The sequence below is a fragment of the Myodes glareolus genome, chromosome X (assembly GCF_982192425.1).
Source record: "Myodes glareolus chromosome X, mMyoGla1.1, whole genome shotgun sequence".
NCBI classification, from domain to species: domain Eukaryota; kingdom Metazoa; phylum Chordata; class Mammalia; order Rodentia; family Cricetidae; genus Myodes; species Myodes glareolus.
In genome coordinates this window covers 149,059,062-149,083,068 of record NC_142053.1, presented here as the reverse complement: position 1 = coordinate 149,083,068, position 24,007 = coordinate 149,059,062, and the positions used below count along the sequence as shown (strand labels likewise).

Sequence of the window (24,007 nt, the reverse complement as noted above, 5' to 3'; positions counted from 1 at the left end):
CCGCCGAGGCCGCTGAACGGGACAACTGGTCGACCTCGCTGCTATGGGAGACATGAGCTGAGCCAGTCAGCGCCCAGGGCCAACTGCTCGACCGGCCTGGCTGCTGAGTGCTGAGTGCTGAGTCCTCTGTGGAGGGAGGGTGCTGGGCGCTGAGTCCTCTGTCCCCTTCACCACGTTTAAAATGATATTCCCCATTTCTTAAATGATTTTTCCTGTTTTTAAAGGATTTTTCCCCAGCTTTCATTATTTTCCCGATGTTTAAAATTATTTTCGCCATTTAAAAAATGATGGGCGCCTTTTTAAAATCCTTTCCCTCTATCCTAAATGATCTTCCCTCCTTGTGAATGATTTTCACCATGTCTTAATTTATTTTCCCCATTTTTAAAATTATGTTCGCCATTTTTAAATGATTCTCCGCATTTCTGAAAAGATTTTCGCCATCTTAAAAATGACTGGACCCATTTTAAAAGGATGCTCCCTATTTTTAATTATTTTCTCTACTTTCTAAATTCTCCTCCCTATTTCTTAAATCATTTTCCCTATTTTTAAAATGATGTGCACCTTTTAAAAATGATTCTCCCTATCTCTTAAATCATTTTCGCCATTTTAAGAACGATTGGCCACATTTTAAAAGGATTCTACCGATTTTTACTGATTTTCTCTAGGTTTAAAATTATTTTCCCTATTTCTAAAATGATTTTCCCTCTTTTTAAAATTATTTTCCACATGTCTGAAATGATTTTTGCCATTTTAAAAATCATTTTCGCCATTTTAAAATGATTCTCCCTGCTCTTAATCATTTTCCCGATTTTTAAAATCATGTTTCACATTTTAAAAACGATTGGCCCCATTTTAAAATGACTCTCCCTGCTCTTCATTATTTTCCCGATGTTTAAAATTATTTTCCCTAATTTTAAAATCATTTTAGCCGCTTAAAAAATAATTGGCCCCATTTTAAAATGATTCTCCCTATTTTTTAATGATTTTAGCTATTTTTTAAATTCTTTTTCCTATTTCTTAAGCGATCTTCCCTCATTTTTCGTGAATTTTCCCGATGTCACTCACCCTAAGGCCTGAGGGAGGCCTTAGGCCAGGGCAGGCAGGCAGGGCAGGGGCCTGGGGATCGGATTCCCTTTCCCCGTGTGTCTGTCTGTGCTCGTCAGTCACCGTCCAAGCCCGGGGGATTTTCTGAAAAATCCTGGCGTCTGCAGAGCGTGGCTGGGTGCTGAGTGCTGAGTCCTCTGCGCAGGGAGGGTGCTGGGCGCTGAGTCGTCTCTGACTGTCCCCAAACCGCCCCTGAGTGCTGGGCGCTGAGTCCTCCGTCCCAGTCCCCAAAGCCTGCCTGAGTGCTGGGCGCTGAGTCCTCCGTCCCAGTCCCCAAAGCCTGCCTGAGTGCTGGGCGCTGAGTCCTCCGTCCCAGTCCCCAAAGCCTGCCTGAGTGCTGGGCGCTGAGTCCTCAGTCCCAGTCCCCAGGTGCCCTGTGCGGGCTCCCCCGTCGCCCTCCCCTCCGCCCAGCCCCGCCGCGGACCGGGGTTCGAGGCCCCAAACCCCGCCGAGGCCGCTGAACGGGACAACTGGTCGACCTCGCTGCTTCTGGGCTAGGGGAGACATGAGCGGAGCCAGTCAGCGCCCAGGGCCAACTGCTCGACCGGCCTGGCTGCTGAGTGCTGAGTGCTGAGTCCTCTGTGGAGGGAGGGTGCTGGGAGCTGAGTCCTCTGCCCCCTTCACCACGTTTAAAATGATATTCCCCATTTCTTAAATGATTTTTCCTCTTTTTAAATGATTTTTCCCCAGCTTTAATTATTTTCCCGATTTTTAAAATTATTTTCGCCGTTTAAAAAATGATGGGCGCCTTTTTAAAATCCTTTCCCTCTATCCTAAATGATCTTCCCTCCTTTTTAATGATTTTCACCATCTCTTCGATGATTTTCCCGATGTTTAAAATTATTTTCGCCAGTTTTAAATGATTCTCCGCATTTCTGAAATGATTTTCGCCATCTTAAAAATGACTGGACCCATTTTAAAAGGATTCTCCCTATTTTTAATTATTTTCTCTACTTTCTAAATTCTCCTCCCTATTTCTTAAATCGTTTTCGCCATTTTAAAAATTATTGGCCACATTTTAAAATGATTCTCCCTGTTCTTAATTATTTTCTCTATGTTTAAAATTTTTTCCCTATTTCTTAAATTATTTTCCCTATTTTTAAATCTATTTGCACCTTTTAAAGATGATTCTCCCTATTTCTTAAATCATTTTCGCCATTTTAAAAACGAGTGGCCACCTTTTAAAATAACTCTACCGATGTTTAATGATTTTCTCTATGTTTAAAATTCTTTCCCTATTTCTAAAATTATTTTCCCTATTTTTAAAATTATGTTCCCCATGTCTGAAATGATTTTCGCCATTTTAAAAATGATTTGAGCCACTGTAAAATGAGTCTCCCTCTTTTTAAATGATTTTAGCTATTTTTTAAAATTCTTTTCCCTAGTTCTTAAGGGATCTTCCCTCATTTTTCATGATTTTTCCCGATGTCACTCACCCTAAGGCCTGAGGGAGGGCTTAGGCCAGGGCAGGCAGGCAGGCAGGCAGGGCAGGGGCCTGGGGATCGGATTCCCTTTCCCCGTGTGTCTTTCTGTCTGTGCCTGTGAGGGGCCGGGCACCGTCCAAGCCCGGGGGATTTTATGAAAAATCCTGGCGTCTGCAGAGCGTGGCTGGCTGCTGAGTGCTGAGTCCTCTGCACAGGGAGGGTGCTGGGCGCTGAGTCGTCTCTGACTGTCCCCAAACCGCCCCTGAGTGCTGTGCGCTGAGTCCTGCCTGCCTGTACCCAAGCCTTCCCTGGGAGTGTGTGTGAGGGAGGGTGCTGGGCGCTGAGTCCTCCGTGCCCGTCCCCAGGTTCTGGGCGCTGAGTCCCCCGTGCCTGTCCCCAAACCGCCCCTGAGTGCTGGGCGCTGAGTCCTCCGTGCCTGGCCCCAAAGCCTGCCTGAGTGCTGGGTGCTGAGTCGTCTGTGGCCTCTCCCCAAAGCCAGCCTGAGTCCAAACACGGCGGATTTTTTGGAAAAATCCTGGCGTCTGCAGAGCCTGGCTGGCTGCTGAGTGCTGAGTCCTCTGCGGAGGGTGCTGGGCGCTGAGTCGTCCGTGCCTGTCCCCAAACCGCCCCTGAGTGCTGGCTGGGAGCTGAGTCCTCCGTCCCTGTCCCCAAACCGCCCCTGAGTGCTGGCTGGGAGCTGAGTCGTCCGTGCCTGTCCCCAAACCGCCCCTGAGTGCTGGCTGGGAGCTGAGTCCTCCGTCCCTGTCCCCAAACCGCCCCTGAGTGCTGGCTGGGCGCTGAGTCCTCCGTCCCCGTCCCCAGGTGCCCTGTGCTGGCTCCTCCGTCGCCCTCCCCTCCGCCCAGCCCCGCCGCGGACCGGGGTTCGAGGCCCCAATTCGCGCCGAGGCCGCTGAACGGGACAACTGGTCGACCTGCGTGGTTGCTGAGTGCTGAGTGCTGAGTCCTCTGTGGAGGGAGGGTGCTGGGAGCTGAGTCCCCCGTGCCTGTCCCCAAACCGTCCCCGGGTGCTGGGCGCTGAGTCCCCCGTCCCCGTCCCCGTCCCCACGCTGTCCCCAGGTGCCCTGTGCGGGCTCCCCCGTCGCCCTCCCCTCCGCCCAGCCCCGCCGGGGACCGGGGTTCGAGGCCCCAAACCCCGCCGAGGCCGCTGAACGGGACAACTGGTCGACCTCGCTGCTTCTGGGCTATGGGAGACATGAGCGGAGCCAGTCAGCGCCCAGGGCCAACTGCTCGACCGGCCTGGTTGCTGAGTGCTGAGTGCTGAGTCCTCCGGGGAGGGAGGGTGCTGGGAGCTGAGTCCTCCGTGCCTGTAACCAGGTGCTGGGCGCTGAGTCCTCCGTGCCTGTACCAAAACCGTCCCCGAGTGCTGGGCGCTGAGTCCTCCTAGGTTTAAAGGAACCTCCCCAATGTTTCATGATTTGGCCTATTTTTAAAATTATTTTCCCTAGGACTTACATGATTTTTCCTATCTCTCAATGATACTCACTATTTTTTTAATGATTTTACCTATTTCTTAAATGACATTCCCGGATTTATAATGATTTTCCCCATGTCTTCAATGGTATCCCCTATGTTTAATTCTTTTCCCTATGTTTCAAATTATGTTCCCTAGGTTCCCAATCACCTTCCCTGATTTTTATTGATTTTCCCCATGTCCTAAATGATATTCCCTATCTTTTAATTATTTTCCCTATTTTTTAAAATGTTTTCCCTAGGTTCCCAATCATCCTCCCTGATGTTTAATGATTTTCCCCATTTCTGAAGTGATTTTGGCCATTTTAAAAATTATTTCACCCATGTTAAAATGATATCCCCTATCTTTTAATTCTTTTCCCTATTTTTTAAATTATTTTCCCTAGGTTCCCAATCACCTTCCTTGATCTTTAATGAGTTTCCCCAGGTCTTCCATGATCTTCCCTAATTTTTAATTCTTTTCCGTGATTTTTAAATGATTTTCGCCATTTTAAAAATGATTCTCCCTATTTTTAATTATTTCCTCTATTTTTAAAATTCTATTCCCTTATTTTCCTCTATTTTTAAATGATCTTCCTGCATGTCTCACTATTTTCCCTATTTTTAAAATTATATTCCCCGTGCCTAAACCTATATTCCCCATTTCTTAAATGATTTTTCCTATTTTTAAAACTTCTTCCCCAACGTTTAACTATTTTCCCTCCTTTTAAAATTATTTTCCCTATTTCTTAAATGATATTCCCTGATTTTTAATGATTCTCCCTATTTCTTAAGTGATTTTTGCCATTTTAAAAAATGATTGGCCACATTTTAGAATGATTCTGCCTCTTTGTTAATGATTTTAGCTACTTTTCAAATGATTTTGACCATGTTTTAAAGGATCTTCCCTCCTTTTTCATGATGTTACCTATTTCCATCACCCTCAGGCCTGAAATAGGACTCCAGGCCTTCATGGTTTCCTGCAGAGATTTTATGAAATGAAAAAGAGCTTTCAATAAAATAAGAATTTAATGTTCTATGAGCAACAAGACCGAGTCTCAGGGGCTGTCTGTTCATTTCTGGTCAGGCTGACATCCAGGGAGGCCAGCAGCCTGTGTGGAAGCTGCTGCCTGGGGGGGTCTGCAGAGCGAGTGTGTGCTGTTCCCCAGGCAGGCAGGTGCTGGGTGCTGAGTCCTCTCTGCTGGGTCCTGGGTGCTGAGTGCTGGGTGCTGAGTCCTCCATTGAGATGGCTGGGTGCTGGGTGCTGAGTCCTCCGGGCAGAATAACGACTGCTGGCTGCAGAGGAGTGAGTGTCTGTGGATGAGAAAGAAATCAGTGGCTCTGTCCAGGTCCCTGTCAGGTTTTAAAACAGCCAGTCAGAGGAGAATGTGCCCATGACCTGATTCAGTGCTGGGTGCTGGGTGCTGAGTGCTGGGTCCTCCATTCAGAGTGCTGGGTGCTGAGTCCTCCGTCCAGACGGCTGTGTGCTGTGGCTGGAACTGTGAAGCAGTCTCTGAAACGGAGAGAAAGCAGCTTTTATGAGGAACATACATCTGAGTTCTGGGTCAGGAGACAGACTCCCCAGCTCTGCAGTGACAGCAGCCCCGCCCGTCTGCTCTCTCTCTCACACAGACACACACAGACACACCCCCTGCCGGGTCCCTGGCTGCTCTTCTCCCCCCCACCCGCCCAGGTCTCTTTCGCCAAATCGTCAGCCCGCTTTAGTCTATAAATCTCGAAAATTCGAAGGTGGCTGTCAGCAGCTCGAGCCGTGGCTCAGAGCGGTAGGAGCGCCTAACGCTGAGTGCCTGGTGCCAAGGTCGCAGGTTGGAATCCCGCTTGCGCCTGTTGCCGGGCATATAGACGTGATCTCTATGTGGAAACGATAGTGACGTTGGCATATCCGATATTAATAATCGGAAAAAAAAAAAAAAAAAAAAAAAAAAAAAAAAAAGTTTTGACAGGGGTCCCCCACACTTTTAAAAATTTTTTCGGACAGGACCCTTATGGCTGGGTCCTGTTGCGTGCGGGTGAGCGTGCAGACACGGCAAGAGCAAGGCAATCGTTTTATTTCAAGAGCAGATTGAGACAGACAGTGAGAAAGCACGGGAACGACGAGTTTCTGGCACTCACACGCGCTGTTTGTGCAGTCAGTCTCTCCGGGTCCCGGCGGGCGCTGTCCAACACGGATCTCTCGGGGCTGCCGCGTCTGCCTGCCTGGAAGATGGGAGCGGGGCTCGGTGAGCGACCGGGAAGCCGGGGCTCGCGGCTGTCGGCTCCCACGGGGGCGGGGGAGTGAGCGATCCGCTGCCTGCCGCCCACAGACGCACGGGATCCCCGTTTTTCCCCGTTTTTTCCCCGTTTTTCCCCGTTTTTCCCGTCTGTGTCTCCCGCTCCCCCGCTCCCTCCCCGGCTCGCTCCCCGGACCCGCGCGCGCGCGCTCCCGCCGCACCTACCTCTCTGTCCTTCCCTTCCGTCCTCACGATCGCTTCCCACGAGCCCCACCGCGGCCAATTTCGCCAATTTCACCGAGTTCGCCCCGACTTCTCCCACACGGACTTCAAGCATGGCGGCCGGCTCCCGCCAGGCCCGAGCGCGGGAAACGGGCGGCCGCCGCGGAGGCTCATGGGAGACGTAGTCCGCCGCGCTGCCGGCTCAGAGTCCGCAGCCGGCGTCCGGACCCGCCCTAGAAGCGGCCGGGAGCCCTAGCTCGGCCTGAGCCCTAGCCCCGCCCGCGCGAACCCTAACTGCCGGGAACCCTAGCTCCGCGTGAGCCCTAGCAGCGCCCCAACCCTAGCTCACAGCGAACCCTAGCCCCGCGCGAACCCTAACTGCCGGGAACCCTAGCTCCGCCTGAGCCCTAGCCCCGCGCGAACCCTAGGTCCCGGGAACCCTAGCTCCGCCTGAGCCCTAGCCCCGCGCGAACCCTAGCTCCGCCTGAGCCCTAGCTGCGCCCCAACCCTAGCCCCGCGCGAACCCTAGCTCCGCCTGAGCCCTAGCTGCGCCCCAACCCTAGCCCCGCGCGAACCCTAGCTCCGCCTGAGCCCTAGCTGCGCCCCAACCCTAGCCCACAGCGAACCCTAGCTCCGCGCGAACCCTAACCGGGACCCAACCCTAGCCCACAGCGAACCCTAGGTCCCGGGAACCCTAGCTCCGCGCGAACCCTAGCTCCGCCTGAGCCCTAGCTGCGCCCCAACCCTAGCTCCGCGCGAACCCTAGCTCCGCCTGAGCCCTAGCTGCGCCCCAACCCTAGCCCACAGCGAACCCTAAGTCCTGCCAACCCTACTCTCTGTCTGGGTCTTCTCGCTCTCTCTGTGTGGGGGACACATTGGCTCCCTGTGTGTGTGGGGCCCGGGAGGGAGGGCGGGGAGAAGCTATCAGTGTCCTCTGAACCATGTACAGTAAAGCTGGCCCGGTGGCTCAGTGGGCTAAGCCACCGTCTTTTTGTCCCCGAGGACCCGGGTTCGAGACCCGGACCCATCTGTTTTGCCTGCCTGGCAGGGCGGCGCGAAGAGCTATCAGCGACCTCTGACCCCTGTTCAGTGGAGCAGGCCCGGTGGCTCGGTGGATAGGTTGCCTCACTTTCTGATTACGAGGACCCCAGTTCGAGACCCGCGTTGCCTTGCTTTTTTGCTCTTTGGCTGGGCTGGTAGGTCGGGGAGAGGTTATCAGTGTCCTCTGACCCCTCTACAGTAGAGCTGGCCTGGTGGCTCAGTGGGTTAAGTCCCTATTGTTTTGATCCCGAGGACCCGGGTTCAAGACCTGGGTCCTACTGTTTTGCTTGAGACTGGTAGGTCGGGGAGAGGTTATCAGTGTCCTCTGACCTCTCTACAGTATGCCTGGCCCGGTGGCTCAGTGGGTTAAGTAACCTACTTTTTGGTCCCAGGGACCCGGGTTCGAGACCCGGGTCCTACTGTTTTGCTTGAGACTGGTAGGTCGGGGAGAGGTTATCAGCGTCCTCTGACCTCTCTACAGTATGCCTGGCCCGGTGGCTCAGTGGGTTAAGTAACCTACTTTTTGGTCCCAGGGACCCGGGTTCGAGACCTGGGTCCTACTGTTTTGCTTGAGACTGGTAGGTCGGGGAGAGGTTATCAGCGTCCTCTGACCTCTCTACAGTATGCCTGGCCCGGTGGCTCAGTGGGTTAAGTAACCTACTTTTTGATCCCAAGGTCCCGGGTTCGAGACCCGGGTCCAATCTATTTTACTGGTCTGGGAGTGAGACACTGAGAGTTATCAGTGCCCACTGAACAACACTAACCAGAGCTGAGTCTGTGGCTCAGTGGGTTAAGCTACCCTTCTTTTGGTCCCGAGGACCCGGGTTCGAGTCCTGGGTCCTACTGTTTTGCTTGAGACTGGTAGGTCGGTGAGAGGTTATCAGCGTCCTCTGACCTCTCTACAGTATGCCTGGCCCGGTGGCTCAGTGGGTTAAGCTACCCTTCTTTTGGTCCCGAGGACCCGGGTTCGAGACCTGAGTCCTACTGTTTTGCTTGAGACTGGTAGGTCGGGGAGAGGTTATCAGCGTCCTCTGACCTCTCTACAGTATGCCTGGCCCGGTGGCTCAGTGGGTTAAGCTACCCTTCTTTTGGTCCCGAGGACCCGGGTTCGAGACCCGGGTCCCTTCTATTTTGCTGGTCTGGGAGTGAGACACTGAGAGTTATCAGCGACCGCTGACACTTACACAGTAGTGCTGGCACGGTGGCTCAGTGGGTTAAGTAACCTACTTTTTAATCCAGAGGACCCGGGTTCGAGTCCCGGGTCCTACTCTTTTGCTGGGCTGGTAAGTCAGGGAGAGGTTATCAGTGTCCTCTGATCTCTATACACTAGTGCTGGCACGGTTAAGCTATCTTTCTTTTGGTCCCAGGGACCCGGGTTCGAGTCCCGGGTCCCACCTATTTTACTGGTCTGGGAGTGAGACACTGAGAGTTATCAGCGACCGCTGACACTTAAACAGTAGTGCTGGCCCGGTGGCTCAGTGGGTTAAGCTACCTTTCTTTTGGTCCCAGGGACCCGGGTTCGAGGCCTGGGTCCCATCTCTTTTGCTGGTCTGGGAGTGAGACACTGAGAGTTATCAGTGCCCACTGAACAACACTAACCAGAGCTGAGTCTGTGGCTCAGTGGGTGAAATAACCCACTTTTTGGTCCTGAGGACCCGGGTTCGAGACCCAGGTCCCAATCTATTTTGCCTGGCTGGGAGTGAGACACTGAGAGCTATCAGTGCCCACTGAACAACACTAACCAGAGCTGAGTCTGTGGCTCAGTGGGTTAAATAACCCACTTTTTGGTCCTGAGGACCCGGGTTCGAGACCCGGGTCCCATCTATTTTGCTAGTCTGGGAGTGAGACACTAAGAGCTATCAGTGCCCACTGAACAACACTACCTAGTACTCACGTGGTGGCTCAGTGGGTGAAATAACCCACTTTTTGGTCCTGAGGACCCGGGTTCGAGACCCGGGTCCCCTGCCTTTTAGGCTGCTGGGACAGAGTTTAAAGCTAAGAACGCCAGCAGCAGGCTGCTCCCCACCTAAGCTGCGGTGGCTCTACCGGCTAGCAGCCCTCTTTTTAGATCCAGAGGACCTGGGTTCGAATCCCAAGCCTCCTGCCTTTTAGGCTTCTGGGGCCGAGATAAAAGCTAAGAACGCCAGCTGCAGGCTGCTCCCCACCTAAGCTGCGGTGGCTCTGCCGGCTAGCACCCCTCTTTTTAGATCCAGAGGACCTGGGTTCGAATCCCAAGCCTCCTGCCTTTTAGGCTGCTGGGGCCGAGATAAAAGCTAAGAACGCCAGCTGCAGGCTGCTCTCCATCCAGGCCGCGGTGGCTCTGCCGGCTAGCAGCCCTTCTTTTTGGTCCTGAGGAACCGGGTTCGAAGCGCAGATCGAGTGAAAACAAGGCAACTTTATTAGAGGAGTCAGTGGAAAAATCACGAAAATCCCGAATCTCTCCCACTCACACACAGGAAAAATCCCGAAAATCCCGAATCTCTCCCACTCACACACTGGAAAAATCGCGAAAATCCCGATTCTCTCCCACTCGCACACTGGAAAAATCGCGAAAATCCCGATTCTCTCCCACTCGCACACTGGAAAAATCCCGAAAATCCCGAATCTCTCCCACTCACACACTCTCTCACGTCTCTCCCGGGTCCCCAGGCTGTCCACGTGGCGGCCGGGAACCTGGAAGAGAAGAAGGGGGAACGAAGAATGAGCCAAAAGCCGGGGCCGAGCGTGGAGAGAGACAAAGGGGGACGATTGGGACCCGCCGGGGCCACCACGTGGGCGCCCGGGATCCAGGCTTCCCCGGTCCCGGCTCCGGTTCCGTTCTCGCTGCTCCCGCGGCCGGGCAGCCGGGCGGCCGGGCTCCACGTGTCCGCCTGGAAGAGAAGAAGGGGGACCGGAGAATGAGCCAAAAGCCGGGGTTCGGGGCGTGTTAGAAATCCCCAAAGCCCGCCGCGGACGCTGGGGAGACGCGAGGGAGGGCCGAGCCGCAGCAGCTTCTGTCTCTGTCTGTCCCACGCAGACACACACACGCGCGGGGAGCCTGTGGGAGAGAGAAAGGGGGACGATCGGGACCCGCCGGGGCCACCACGTGGGCGCCCGGGATCCCGGGATCCAGGCTCCGGTTCCGTTCCCGCTGCTCCCGCGGCGCGGCCGGGCGGCTGGGAGGGCTCCACGTGTCCGCCTGGAAGAGAAGAGTGGGGAAAATCCAATAAATGACCCGGGAATCCGGGCTCCGGTTCCGTTCTCGCTGCTCAGCCGGGCTCCACGTGTCCGCCTGGAAGAGAAAAGTGGGGAAAATCCAATAAATGTCCCGGGATCCCGGCTCCGGTTCCGTTCTCGCTGCTCGGCCGGGCTCCACGTGTCCGCCTGGAAGAGAAGAGTGGGGAAAGTGCAGTAAATGTCCCGGGATCCCGGCTCGGGTTCCGTTCTCGCTGCTCCCGCGGCTTGGCTGGGCGGCCGGGCTCCACGTGTCCGCCTGGAAGAGAAGAGTGGGGAAAATCCAATAAATGACCGGGAATCCGGGCTCCGCTCCCCCACCCCGGAGCTAGAAATCCCGCCTGCTCGCCCGCCCGCCCGCCCGCCCGCGTGCGCTCCCCGTCCCGGGTCTGCACGCCGCCGCGTCTCTGTCCCCGTCTCCCACACACACGCGCGCGCAGGCAGGCACATGGCCGCCCGCCGCCGCGGATCCCCTCGCACACACGCCCTGCCCGCCCGCCCGCCCGCGGCAGATCCGGCCCCCTTCCCCCCGCCCGCCCAGTTCCGTTTCCGGCCTCCGCCGCGCCGCTCCCGGGGCCCCGGTCCCGGCGGGCGTCCCCGCCGCCCCTCCCCCCGCTCCCGGCCGCCGGCCGCCGCCCCTCCCCCCGCCCCCGGGCGCCGGCGCCCGCGCGGCCCCGCTCCGCTCCGCTCTGCTCGCCACGCCCGCGGGGCGGGGTCCCGGGCTCGGCTCGGCTCGGCTCGGCCGCCCGGGGGCGGGGGGAGGGGCCGCCGCGGCAGGCCGGGCGCGCGGAGTCCCCAATCGGCCCCAACGCGGCGTCTCTGAGCGCCAAAGCCGAGTTTTTCCCGAGTTTTCTCAGTTTCCCCGGACTACCAAGATGGCCGCCGCGGGCCCAGCCCAGGACTACAGACGGGCGGGGCCCGGGACCGGCGTCCTCTGCGGCGGGGGGGGGGCGAGGGGGTCCGCGCTGACGTCAGCCCCGTCCCCCTCCCTCCCTCCCTCCCTCCCTCCCGGTGTCCGTTAGCGCGGGCACAGCCCTGTCTGAGACACACACACAGGACTCAGCACTCAGCACTAACCACTGAGCACTCAGGCCTCAGCCCTCAGTACTTAGCACGAACCACTTAGCACTGAGGACTCAGCACTCGGCACTGAGCCCTAAACCCTCAGCACTCAGCAGCACTAACCACTTGGCAGGCAGCCGTCCATACTTAGCACTCTCACACACACACACAGGACTCAGCACTCAGCACTCACCACTGAGCCGTCTGCACACTGAGTCTGCTGGTCCTCGGTGCTGGGTGCTGGGTCCGCTGTGCTGGCTTCCTCAGGGTCTCAGCACTCAGGCCTCAGGAGTCAGCCTAGAGGACTTAGCACTCAGCACTGATGACTGGGACTGAGCACTCAGCACTCAGCCCCCAGCACTCAGCTAGAGTGCTAGAAACCTAGAAACTCAGGTTTCTAATGGCAGCTGCTCTGTCCCCTCAGCTCCTAGGTCTGTTTCACTGGCTCCCCTGGTGTGGATTTCATGTTGGGAGCGGGTATCTACCTAAAAAAAGATGGTCCACATCCTTGACCACGTCCTGGACAGACCCTCACCCCTTATTTTCAAATGCAGGAATTTTTAAGAATTTTTAAAAATGAGAAACGCAGCCCTGGCAGTTCTGGCAGCTGCTCTCCCCTCACAGCTCCTAGGCCTGTTTCAGTGCCTCCCCTGGTGTGGATTTCATGTTGGTAGCGGGTATCTACCTAAAAAAAGATTCTCCAGACCCTTGACCACGTCCTGGAGCGACCCTCACCCCTTAGTTTCAACGACAGGAATTTTTAGGAATTTTTGAAAATTAGAGACGCAGGCCATGCAGGCCTGGCAGTTGCTCTGTCCCCCCAGTTCCTAGGTCTGTTTAAGGGCCTCCCCTGGTGTGGATTTCACGTTGGGAGCGGGTATCTACCTAAAAAAAGATTCTCCAGATCCTTGATCACGTCCTGGAGGGACCCAGACCCCTTATTTTCAAAACAGGCATTTTTAAGAATTTTTTAAAAATGAGAAACGCGGGTCCGCAGCAGCCCTGGCTGATCTGGCAGCTGCTCTACTCTCAGCCTCTAGGCCTGTTTTAAAGCCTATCCTGGTCTTGATTTCATGCTGGGAGTGGGTATCTATGTCAAAAAAGATTCTCCAGATCCTTGACCACGTCCTGGAGGGACCCCCACCCCTTAATTTCAAAGACAGGAATTTTTAAGAATTTTTAAAAATGAGGAACGCAGATCTGCAGGCCTGGCAGCTGCTGTCTCCCCACAGCTCCTAGGTCTGTTTAAGTGACTCCCCTGGTCTGGATTTCATGTTGGGAGCGGGTCTCTACCTAAAAAAAGATTCTCCAGACCCTTGACCACGTCCTGGAGCGACCCTCACCCCTTATTTTCAAAGACAGGAATTTTTAGGAATTTTTAAAAATGAGAAAGGCGGACCGGCAGCTCTCCCCTGCCCCTCCCCCTCCTGCCGGGCGGATTCCAAGCCGAGGTCACTGCCCCGCCGCCGCTCCGGGCTGACAAAGGAGATGCTAATGGCTGAGGCAGCCTGCGGCCGGCCTCGCTGACAGGCAGAGGCTGACAGGCTGAGGCCTGGGTGTCTGCGTTTTAAAAATCCAAAAAATACAGAACAGTGGATCATTTTCAAGTTCAGCAGGGACCCAGGGCTTTTTATTTCATTTAATGTCATTTTATTTTAGGAAATAGCAGTCTCCCTGAGGGTGGGGAAGGGCAGGACAGGGTCCCAGGGCTTTTAATACATTTAATTTCATTTTATTCTATGGAATCGCGGTCTCCCCGAAGGCCGGGAAGGGCCGGGGACCCCGTGTCCGCGTCTGTGAGTGTGAGTCTGTGCCTGTGAGACGTTCACCACGCCAGCCTGTGGGATTTTATAGGAAAAATCCGGGCCTGGCAGCGTGCCCAGGCGTCTGCAGACGGAGTCTGCCGGTCCCTGGTGCTCCCCGGGCCTCGCTCTGGATGCTGAGTGCTGGGTGCAGAGTCCTCTGGGCTGGGTGCTGGGTGCTGGGTCCTCTAGCTCGCTTGCTCAGGGTCTCCAGGCTGGGTAGCCAGCCAGGGCGGCCTGCCCGTCCTCTTCCCCATCCGTCCATGAAGGAGGAGGAGAGGTCTCTGTCCATCCTTCTCTCTATCTGTGGGCTCTTCCTGGAAGGAGTTCTGGTAGAACTTAGCCCTCAGCACTCAGGACTCAGTGCTCACCGCTTAGATATCAGCACTTAGCACTCAGCACATAGCACTCAGCAGTCAGGACTCAGTGCTCACCCCTTAGAAATCAGCACTTAGCACTCAGCACTCAAGACTCAGGCCTCAGCACTCAGTACTTAGCACTAACCACTTAGCACTCAGCACTGAGCCCTTCACCCTCAGCACTCAGCAGCACTAACCGCTTGGCAGGCAGCCGTCCATACTTAGCACTCTCTCTCACACACACACAGGACTCAGCACTCAGCACTGACCACTGAGCAGTCTGCACACTGAGTCTGCTGGTCCTCTGGGCTGGGTGCTGGGTCCTCTGTGCTGGCTTCCTCAGGGCCTCAGCACTCAGGCCTCAGCACTCAGCCTATAGGACTTAGCACTCAGCACTCATGACTTGGACTGAGCACTCAGCACTCAGCCTATAGGACTTAGCACTCAGCACTTATGACTTGGACTGAGCACTCAGCACTCAGGACTCCACACTTGGCACACAGCTGATTTAATTTTATAAGCACACTCTTATCTTATTTTCTTTCATTTTCTTTTAGGAAGTAGCGGCCTCTCTGAGGGCAGGGCAGGGCAGGACAAGGCAGGTTTGTCCCCCTCGTTCATTCTCTCCACGGACCCCGACCTCGAGAGAACCTCACCCTCCTTTTCCAAGCGCCAGGGATTTTTAAACATATTTTTTAATCATGAGAAACGCCGAGCTGCAGGCGTTTCCCGGCCCCCTCCCAGCAGGCAGATGCCAAGCCGCTGCCGCCGCCGCCGCTGGCTCACCGAGGGCAGGTTTGGGAGGGGGTCTCTCTCTGTAAAAAGATTCTCCAGTGCCTTGACCACGTCCTGGAGCGACCCCCACCCCTTAGTTTCAAACACAGGAATTTTAAAAAATTTTTAAAAATGAGACACGCCGATCCGCAGGCGTTTCCCTGCCCCTCCCATCGGGCCGATCCCCAGCCGCCGCCGGCTCTCGGTGACAAAGGCGATGCTAATGGCGGCTGCGGCCTGAGGCCGGCGTGGCTGACGGGCGGGGGCTGACAGGCTGGGCTCTGCGTTCGAAACATCCAAACATCCACCACCGCCGTGGATCGTGTCCCGGTTCCTCGCGGGATCTTTGGATCCGTTTGAAAACTCCCCTCGGGGCGGCCGGCCTCCCTCCCTCCCTCCCCCCTACAGCGCGCCCTCTGGTGGAGCTGGCGGGGACCCGCACCTCCCCTGCCTGGAAAGACAGGGCCGGAGGGGGAGTTGGGAGAGACCGGGGATCCCCCAGGTCCCAACACGGACTTTATGTCCTGTCTGAGGACCCTTTCATTTGGAAAAGGAAGCGCTCGGTCTCTTTGGGGTCCTCTGGCTGCTCTGGGCTCCCGAATGCGGGGCCTCAGGCCTCCGTTTAAGCTGCAGCCCCCACCTGAGTGAGCAGGGCAGGCAGGGACTAGGGGCTTTAATTTCATTTAATTTCATTTAATTTAATTTAATTTAATTTTCTCTCAGGGCGGGGAAGTCAGGGAACCTCGTGTCTGTGTCTGTGCTGGGGAGACGTCCCCCTGCCTTCCCTGCCTGAGAATCCCTCCCCTGGATTTTCTTTATCTCTCTGGTCCCCGAGAGAGCCGTCCAGACCCTCAGGACAGCTGCCCCCCACCGCACAGACAGCCCTGCCAGGATCCCCCGGGGCCCTCTGTGCTCAGCCGAGGTCCCTTCGTGGGTCAACCGGCTGCTTTATTTCCCCACACGGCTTTTATTTCTCAATAAATACTCAATATGTCTCAATAAATACGTGTGCGTGTGTGTGTGTGAAGAGGGCACGCGGGGCAGCCTCTCCCCGTCCGTCCCCAGCCGTGCCCGGCGGACTCGGAGGCTCCCGCTCCCCCGCCGGCCCGCGCGGAGCCAGGCAGCGCTGCCCGGGGTCGCTGGGGTCCGCGGCGCGCACCCGGGTGCCAGGGCCGCCCCGCGCGGCTGCGTGTGGGTCCGCGGGCGAGGGGACGGGAGAGAGAGAAGCCGTGGTCCGCGGACCGCTGGCGCTGCCGCCCGAGTCCCTAGCCAGAGCCTGCGGCCCCCAGCACCCAGCCTCCCCCACGTATCCCTCAGTCCCTAGCGCTCAGCGCTCAGCATCTATTGGGGGGGACTCAGCACCCAGCACTGAGCACCCAGCCTCCCCCACGTATCCCTCAGTCCCTAGCGCTCAGCGCTCAGCATCTCTTCGGGGGACTCAGCACCCAGCACTGAGCACTCAGCCTCCCCCACGTATCCCTCAGTCCCTAGCGCTCAGCGCTCAGCATCTATTGGGGGGACTCAGCACCCAGCACTGAGCACTCAGCCTCCCCCACGTATCCCTCAGTCCCTAGCGCTCAGCGCTCAGCATCTATTGGGGGGACTCAGCACCCAGCACTGAGCACTCAGCCTCCCCCACGTATCCCTCAGTCCCTAGCACTCAGCGCTCAGCATCTCTTCGGGGGACTCAGCACCCAGCACTCAGCCAGGACTGAGCACTCAGCACCCAGATGGCTCCCTGGAAGACTTTGCACCTGGCATTCGGTGCAGCACCCAGCACTCAGCATCCCCCACGTATCCCTCAGCACCTAGCAGTCAGAGCTCAGCATCTTCTTGGGGGACTCAGCACCCAGCACGCAGCACCCAGCATCCTCCATGAAAGACCCCTGGCACTCAGAGTTCAGTATCTTATGGGGGGACTCAGCACCTAGCACTCAGCGCTCAGCATCTTCCTGGGGGAGTCAGCCATCAGCACCCGGCATCCTCCACGGAAGACCCCTGGCACTCAGAGTTCAGCATCTTATTGTGGGACTCAGCACCCAGCTCGCAGCCTCCTCCACGGAGGACTCAGCACCTAGCACTCAGCGCTCAGCATCTTCTCGGGGGGGGGGGACTCAGCAGCCAGCACCCAGCAAGGACTCAGCCCCAAACACCCAGCACTCAGCACCTAGCACTTATTTATTGTATTTTATGGATTGACTTATCCCTTAGTACTCAGCCCCCAGCCCTCAGCCTCCCCCACGTATCCCTCAGTCCCTAGCCCTCAGCGCTCAGCATCTCTGCGGGGGACTCAGCACCCCACACTCAGCCAGGACTCAGCCCTCAGCACCCCGATGGCTCCCTGGAAGGCTCTGCACCTGGCATTCCGAGCTCAGTCTTTCTTGGGGGGCTCAGCACCCAGCACAAGCACTCAGCAGCATCGCGCAGAGAAGCCTCAGCACCCAGCAGCCTCTGCCCTGCAGCTCCGTGTCCGCCCGTCCCGGGCACACAGACCGCGCCTGCCCTGCAGCTCCGTGTCCGCCCGTCCCGGGCACACAGACCGCGCCCGCCGCGCTCTCTCCCCCTCCTCCGCCCGCCCCGAGCCCGCGATGAACCCCGCTCTCTCAGGAGAAGGAGGAGACGGGAATCCCCCCCCACCCCGGGCCCCCGCGGTCCCTCCCTCCCGTCCCCCCGTTCCCGTCCTAGACACGGGGTCCCCGGCGGGCGCCCGGTGGAGGGAGCGGAGCTGGGACTCAGTCCTCAGGGTGGAGGAGCTGGCAGGGCAGCGCGGGGCAGGGACCCAGCGCTTTTATTTCATGTCATTGAATTTTCTCGGATGACATAGCGGTCTCTCCCTGAGGGCGGGGAAGGGCAGAGCAGGGCTCCAGCGCTTTTCATACATTTCATTTCATTTTAGTCTATGACATAGCGGTCTCTCCCTGAGGGCGGGGAAGGGCAGAGCAGGGCTCCATGGCTTTTCATACATTTCATTTCATTTTAGTCTATGACATAGCGGTTTCTCCCTGAGGGCGGGGAAGGGACCCAGGGCTTTTCATAAATATCATTTCATTTTATTCTATGGAATCGCGGTCTCCCCGAAGGCCGGGAAGGGCGGGGGACCCCGTGTCCGCGTCTGTGAGTGTGTGAGTCTGCGCCTGTGAGACGTTCACCACGCCAGCCAGTGGGATTTTATAGGAGAAATCCGGGCCTGGCAGCCAGCCTGCCCAGGCGTCTGCAGGCGGAGTCTGCTGGTCCCTGGTGTCCCCCGGGCCTCGCTCTGGAGGCTGAGAGCTGGGTGCTGGGTCCTCTGGGCCGGGTGCTGGGTCCTCTCGCTGGCTGTCTCAGGGTCTCCAGGCTGGGTAGCCAGCCAGGGCGGCCTGCCTGTCCTCTTCCCCATCCGTCCACGAAGGAGGAGGAGGAGGAGGAGGGGTCTCTGTCCATCCATCTCTCTAACCGTGGGCTAGATAACTCTATCGAGATGTCTATGGGCTTAGTTCTGGTAGAACGTAGCCCTCGGCACTCGAGACTCAGCACTCAGCACCGAGCACTAACCACTGAGCCGTCTGCACCGAGCCCTTCACCCTCAGCCCTCAGCAGCACCCACCACCTAGCGGGCAGCAGGCAGTCCTTGGCCCTCCTACCCAGGACTCAGCCCTCAGCCCCGACCCCTCAGCCCTGAGCGCTAACCACTGAGCCGTCCGCAGGCTGAGTCTGCCGGTCCCTGGGGTGCCCTGGGCCTTTCTCTGGGTGCTGGGTCCCCTGGACTGGGTGCTGGGTCCTCTGGGCTGGCTTCCTCGGGGTCTCCAGGCTGGGTAGCCGGCCTGAAGTGGACGTCCCTAGCGCTTCAAGCTCAGCCCTCAGCACTCAGCCCTCAGCACTCAGCACTTAGCGGGCAGCAGTCCGTCCTTGGCACTCGTAGACAGGACTCAGCACCCAGGACCGGGCCCTTCACCCTCAGCACTCAGCCCTCACCACTTAGCGGTCATCCTTCCGTCCTGGGCCCTCCTACTCAGGCCTCAGCACTCAGGACTCAGCCCATAGGACTGAGCCCTCAGCACTGAGCCGTCAGCCGTCAGCACTTATGGCTGAGACTGAGCACTCAGCACTCAGGCCTCAGCACTCTGCCCTTCTCTGGCAGCCCCCATCCTATCTTGGGGACCTCTGTTTGTGGCTCAGCCCCCTTTTATTTCATTTTATTTCATTTTATTTCATTTTATTGTATGAAGTAGCAGCCTCTCTGAGGGCAGGGCAGGGTCCCAGAGCTTGTCTTTAATTTTATTTCATTTATTGGATGAACTAGCAGCCTCTCTGAGGGCAGGGCAGGGTCCCAGAGCTGGTCTTTCATTTTATTTCATTTATTGGATGAACTAGCAGCCTCTCTGAGGGCAGGGCAGGGTCCCAGAGCTTGTATTTCATTTTATTTCATTTCTTTTATGAACTAGCAGCCTCTCTGAGGGCAGGGCAGGGTCCCAGAGCTTGTCTTTCATTTTAGTTCATGTATTGGATGAACTAGCAGCCTCTCTGAGGGCAGGGCAGGGTCCCAGAGCTTGTATTTCATTTTATTTCATTTATTTTATGGACTAGCAGCCTCTCTGAGGGCAGGGACGTGCAGGGCCAGGACCCAGGGCGTTTTATGAAATTCCATTAAATTTAATGTGATGAACTCGGGGTCTGTCTGAGGGCAGGGAAGGGGGCTGAGTCTCCCGGGCCGGCTTCTGGGTGCCGGGTCCTCTCTGCTGAGTGCTGGGGCGGGGACAGGAATTTTTTGAAGCATTTTTTAAACACGAGCACCGCGGATCGGCCGCCTTTCCCCTCCCCTCCCCCTCCCGCCAGGCGGATCCCCAACCGCCGCCGCCGCCGCCGCCGCCGCCCCTCGCTCCCCCAGGCGACGGGGATGGGTGCGGCCGGCCGGCCGAGGTCCCGCCGCGGGGCCGCGTGGATCCATCTCCCCACGACCGAGCCGTGGAGCGTCTCCACGTTCCATCCCTGGATGTTTAACCCGTTTGAAAAATCCCCCCCTCCTCCGCGCTCCCCTCGGTCGGGGCGGCCGGCCGGCCTCGCCCTCTGGTGGGGATGTCGGGGAACCGCACCTCGCCCGGCCGGACGGGCAGAGCCAGAGCAGGGGTGGGGGGACCTGGGGCCTCCCCGGTGTCCACACACCGACTCTCTCCTTCTTTTCCTGTCTAGGACACTGGATTCCAGGACGTTCTCTGTCCTCTGGCTTCTCCGGGCTCCCGAATGAGGGGCCTGAGGCCTCCGTCTAGAGCTGCTGCAGCCCACAGAGCAGGGAGCAGGGCAGGCGGGGACCCTGGGATTTCCTTTCATTTCATTTCATTTTATCTCATGGCAGTGAAGTCAGGGAACCTCGTGTCTGTGTCTGTGTGGGTGAGACGTTCACCAGCCTTCCAGGCCTAAGACTAACTAAAAGATCTTTATTCATCTAGGTGAGCCATGAGATACTCCTAGATCTCCGGCCAGGGGAGGCTTGGGGCCTGTCTCCTCAGCACCCAGCACTCAACACCTAGCCATCCTTTATTTTATTTTATGGATCGACTTATCACTCAGCACTCAGCACCTAGCACTTATTTCTTTTATTTGATTTATTGTTAGGATGGATTGAGCACTTAGTACTCTGCACCCAGCAAGGACTCAGCCCCAAGCACCCAGCACTCAGCAGCTGGGTCCAGGCAGCCAGCAGCAGAGGATCTCTGGGAATCTGCAGTCAGCTTTCGAGGATTTGGGGTCTCAGGACGAGTTTAGCCTCCTCAACAGGGTCTGGCCGGGTCCCCTCCTGTCTCTACCATGGGGGACCACGTTCAGGAACCTCAGCTCGGGGAGGATTCGGCCCTGACATCATGGTTTGGGTCGGAGGTCTCTGAGGGCAGCTGCTCTGTCCCCTCAGCTCCTAGGCCTGTTTAAGCGGCTCCCCTGGTCTGGATTTAATTGTGGTCGTGGGTATCTATGTCAAAAAAGATTCTCCAGACCCTTGACCACGTCCTGGAGCGACCCCCACCCCTTAGTTTCAAAACAGGAATTTTTAAGAATTTTTTAAAAATGAGAAACGCGGATCCGCAGCAGGCCTGGCTGATCTGGCAGCTGCTCTACTCTCAGCCTCTAGGCCTGTTTTAAAGACTATCCTGGTCTTGATTTCATGCTGGGAGTGGACATCTATGTCAAAAAAGATTGTCCAGACCCTTGACCACGTCCTGGAGCGACCCTCACCCCTTATTTTCAACTACAGGAATTTTTAAGAATTTTTAAAAATGAGGAACGCAGATCTGCAGGCCTGGCAGCTGCTGTCTCCCCACAGCTCCTAGGCCTGTTTAAGGGCCTCCCCTGGTGTGGATTTCACGTTGGTCGCGGGTATCTACCTAAAAAAAGATTCTCCAGACCCTTGACTACGTCCTGGAGCGACCCTCACGCCTTAGTTTCAACGACAGGAATTTTTAGGAATTTTTGAAAATTAGAAACGCAGCCCTGCAGGCCTGGCAGCCGCTCTCCCTCCACAGCTCCTAGGCCTGTTTCACTGCCTCCCCTGCTCTGGATGTCACGTTGGTAGCGGGTATCTACCTAAAAAAAGATTCTCCAGTTCCTGGACCACATCCTGGACAGACCCTCACCCCTGATTTTCAAAGACAGGAATTTTTAGGAATTTTTGAAAATGAGAAAGGCGGACCGGCCGCTCTCCCCTGCCCCTCCCCCTCCCGCCGGGCGGATCCCAAGCCGAGGTCGCTGAGCCGCCGCCGCCCCGGGCCGACAAAGGAAATGGTAATGGCTGAGGCAGCCTGCGGCCTCCCTCGCTGACGGGCAGAGGCTGACAGGCTGAGGCCCGCGGGCGGGTCTGCGTGTTCAAAATCTAGAAAAAACACCGCCATTGATCATGTCCACGTCCATCGTGGGATTTTTCACCAGTTTTCAAAATCCCCTCTGCGCTCCCATCGGGAGACAGAGCCAGAGGAGGGGTTGGGAGACATGGGGTCCCCGAAATCTCTCCAAATCATTGACTTTCATGTTGAAAAGGAAGTCCTCTGTCTCTTTGGGGTCCTCTGGCTTCTGAATGCTGGGCCTCAGGGCCTCCGTGTCTGGCTGCAGCCCACACCTGAGTGAGCAGGGCAGGCAGGGACCCGGGGATTTCATTTAATTTAATTTAATTTAATTTCATTTAATTTTCTCTCTGGGCTGGGAAGTCAGGGAACCTCGTGGCTGTGCTGGGGAGACGTTCACCAGCCCTCCCTGCCTGAGAATCCCTCCCATGTGGTTTTTTAGAGAGATCTGGTCCAGGAGATAGCCACACAGACCATCAGGATTTATAGTTATCCCATCAGGACCACACAGACATCCACTATTTTGGAGTAGACACGAAAAGGAACCCACTTTCTGTCTGGAGGGGGGCCCGTCTGTGCTCTCTAGGTCCCCAGGACTCCTGGATCTCTGGCCAGGGGAGGCTGGGGGCCTCTGTCTCTTCTGGGATTGGCTTTGATTTCTGAGCTGGGGTCTGGTCCAGGAAGGGTCTGGAGAGGAGAAGGGTCCTCCGGACACAGAAATCCGGACGGCAGAGCGGGGAAGGCGGCAGCTGAGGGTGCAGGGAGACGGACGGGGCCGGACAGCGGCCCCCCACGTCCCAGGCAGCTCCTCCGGGAGCCCCCGGGGCCCTCTGCGCTCAGCCCAGGTCCCCGGAGAGGACCCCACCGGCCGCGGGATCTCCAAGAACAGCTTTTCTGTCTCCCTCCATCCACCGTCTTTCTACATAAAATCCGTTTCACGTCTCCCTGCAGACCGAGTCTTCCATCAGGAGTCCCCGGAACCCCTGCAGGCCCTGCCCCTTCAGGGAGAACACGGGGGGCCCTGGCCTGCCTGTCTGTCTGGGTCCAGGCTGCCAGCAGCCGGGGAGCTCTGGGAATCTGCAGTCAGCTCTCTAGGATTCTGGGTCTCAGGACGAGTTTAGCCTCCTCCAAAGGGTCTGGCCGGGTCCCCCCTGTCTCTCACCCGGGGGACCACGCTCAGGAACCTCAGCTCGGGGAGGATTCTGCCCTGACATCATTGCTTAGGTTGGAGGTCTCTAATGGCAGCTGCTCTGTCCCCCCAGCTCCTAGGTCTGTTTCAGTGACTCCCCTGGTCTGGATTTCATGTTGGTAGCGAGTATCTACCTAAAAAAACATGGTCCAGACCCTTGACTACGTCCTGGAGCGACCCTCTCCCCTTAGTTTCAAAGACAGGAATTTTTAGGAATTTTTGAAAATTAGAGACGCAGCCCTGTAGCCCTGGCAGCTGCTCTCCCCTCACAGCTCCTAGGCCTGTTTAAGGGCCTCCCCTGGTCTGGATTTCACGTTGGTAGCGGGTCTCTACCTAAAAAAAGATTCTCCAGACCCTTGACTACGTCCTCGAGCGACCCTCACCCCTTATTTTCAACTACAGGAATTTTTAGGAATTTTTGAAAATTAGAGACGCAGCCATGCAGGCCTGGCAGTTGCTCTGTCCCCTCAGCTCCTAGGTCTGTTTAAGGGCCTCCCCTGGTCTGGATTTCATGTTGGGAGCGGGTATCTACCTAAAAAAAGATTCTCCAGACCCTTGACCACATCCTTGACAGACCCTCACCCCTTATTTTCAAAGACAGGAATTTTTAGGAATTTTTAAAAATGAGGAACGCAGATCTGCAGGCCTGGCAGCTGCTGTCTCCCCACAGGTCCTAGGCCTGTTTAAGTGACTCCCCTGGTCTGGATTTCATGTTGGGAGCGGGTATCTACCTAAAAAAAGATTCTCCAGACCCTTGACCACGTCCTGGAGCGACCCTCACGCCTTAGTTTCAACGACAGGAATTTTTAGGAATTTTTGAAAATTAGAGACGCAGGCCTGCAGGCCTGGCAGTTGCTCTGTCCCCCCAGCTCCTAGGCCTGTTTAAGGGCCTCCCCTGGTCTGGATGTCACGTTGGGAGCGGGTCTCTACCTAAAAAAAGATTCTCCAGACCCTTGACTACGTCCTGGAGTGACCCCCACCCCTCATTTTCAAAACTGGGATTTTTAAGAATTTTTTAAAAATGAGAAACACCGGTCTGCAGGCGTTTCCTTCCCGTCCCCCTCCCCCCGGGCAGATTCCAAGCCGCCGCCGCCTCTCGGTGACAAAGGCGATGCTAATGGCGGCTGCGGCCCGGGGCCGGCTTTGCTGACGGGCGGGGGCTGACAGGCTGAGGCCAGCGGTCTGCGTTTTAAAAATCCAAAAAATACAGGACCGTGGATCATTTTCAAGTTCAGCAGGGACCCAGGGCTTTTTATTTCCTTTCATGTCATTTTATTTTAGGAAATAGCGGTCTCCCTGAGGGTGGGGAAGGG

The 24,007-nt window shown here is 56.5% G+C and overlaps 1 protein-coding gene and 1 long non-coding RNA gene across 6 annotated transcripts in view; both read right to left on the bottom strand.

Annotated features, from left to right (window-relative positions):
* The window catches only part of LOC148117563 (uncharacterized), a 220,465-nt gene that overhangs the window by 86,142 nt on the left and 110,316 nt on the right, over nucleotides 1-24,007 (bottom strand). The window lies entirely within an intron of this gene.
* On the bottom strand, nucleotides 5,031-6,688 carry LOC148117565 (uncharacterized). Of its 3 annotated transcripts, none has more exons than XR_015737007.1 (3): nucleotides 6,455-6,688; nucleotides 6,132-6,215; nucleotides 5,031-5,511 (listed from the first exon to the last, which is right to left on the bottom strand). It is a non-coding gene; the product is annotated as an uncharacterized LOC148117565 (long non-coding RNA). The 3 variants fall into 3 exon arrangements; XR_015737008.1 differs by having other exon boundaries at nucleotides 6,128-6,211; XR_015737006.1 differs by having other exon boundaries at nucleotides 6,132-6,211.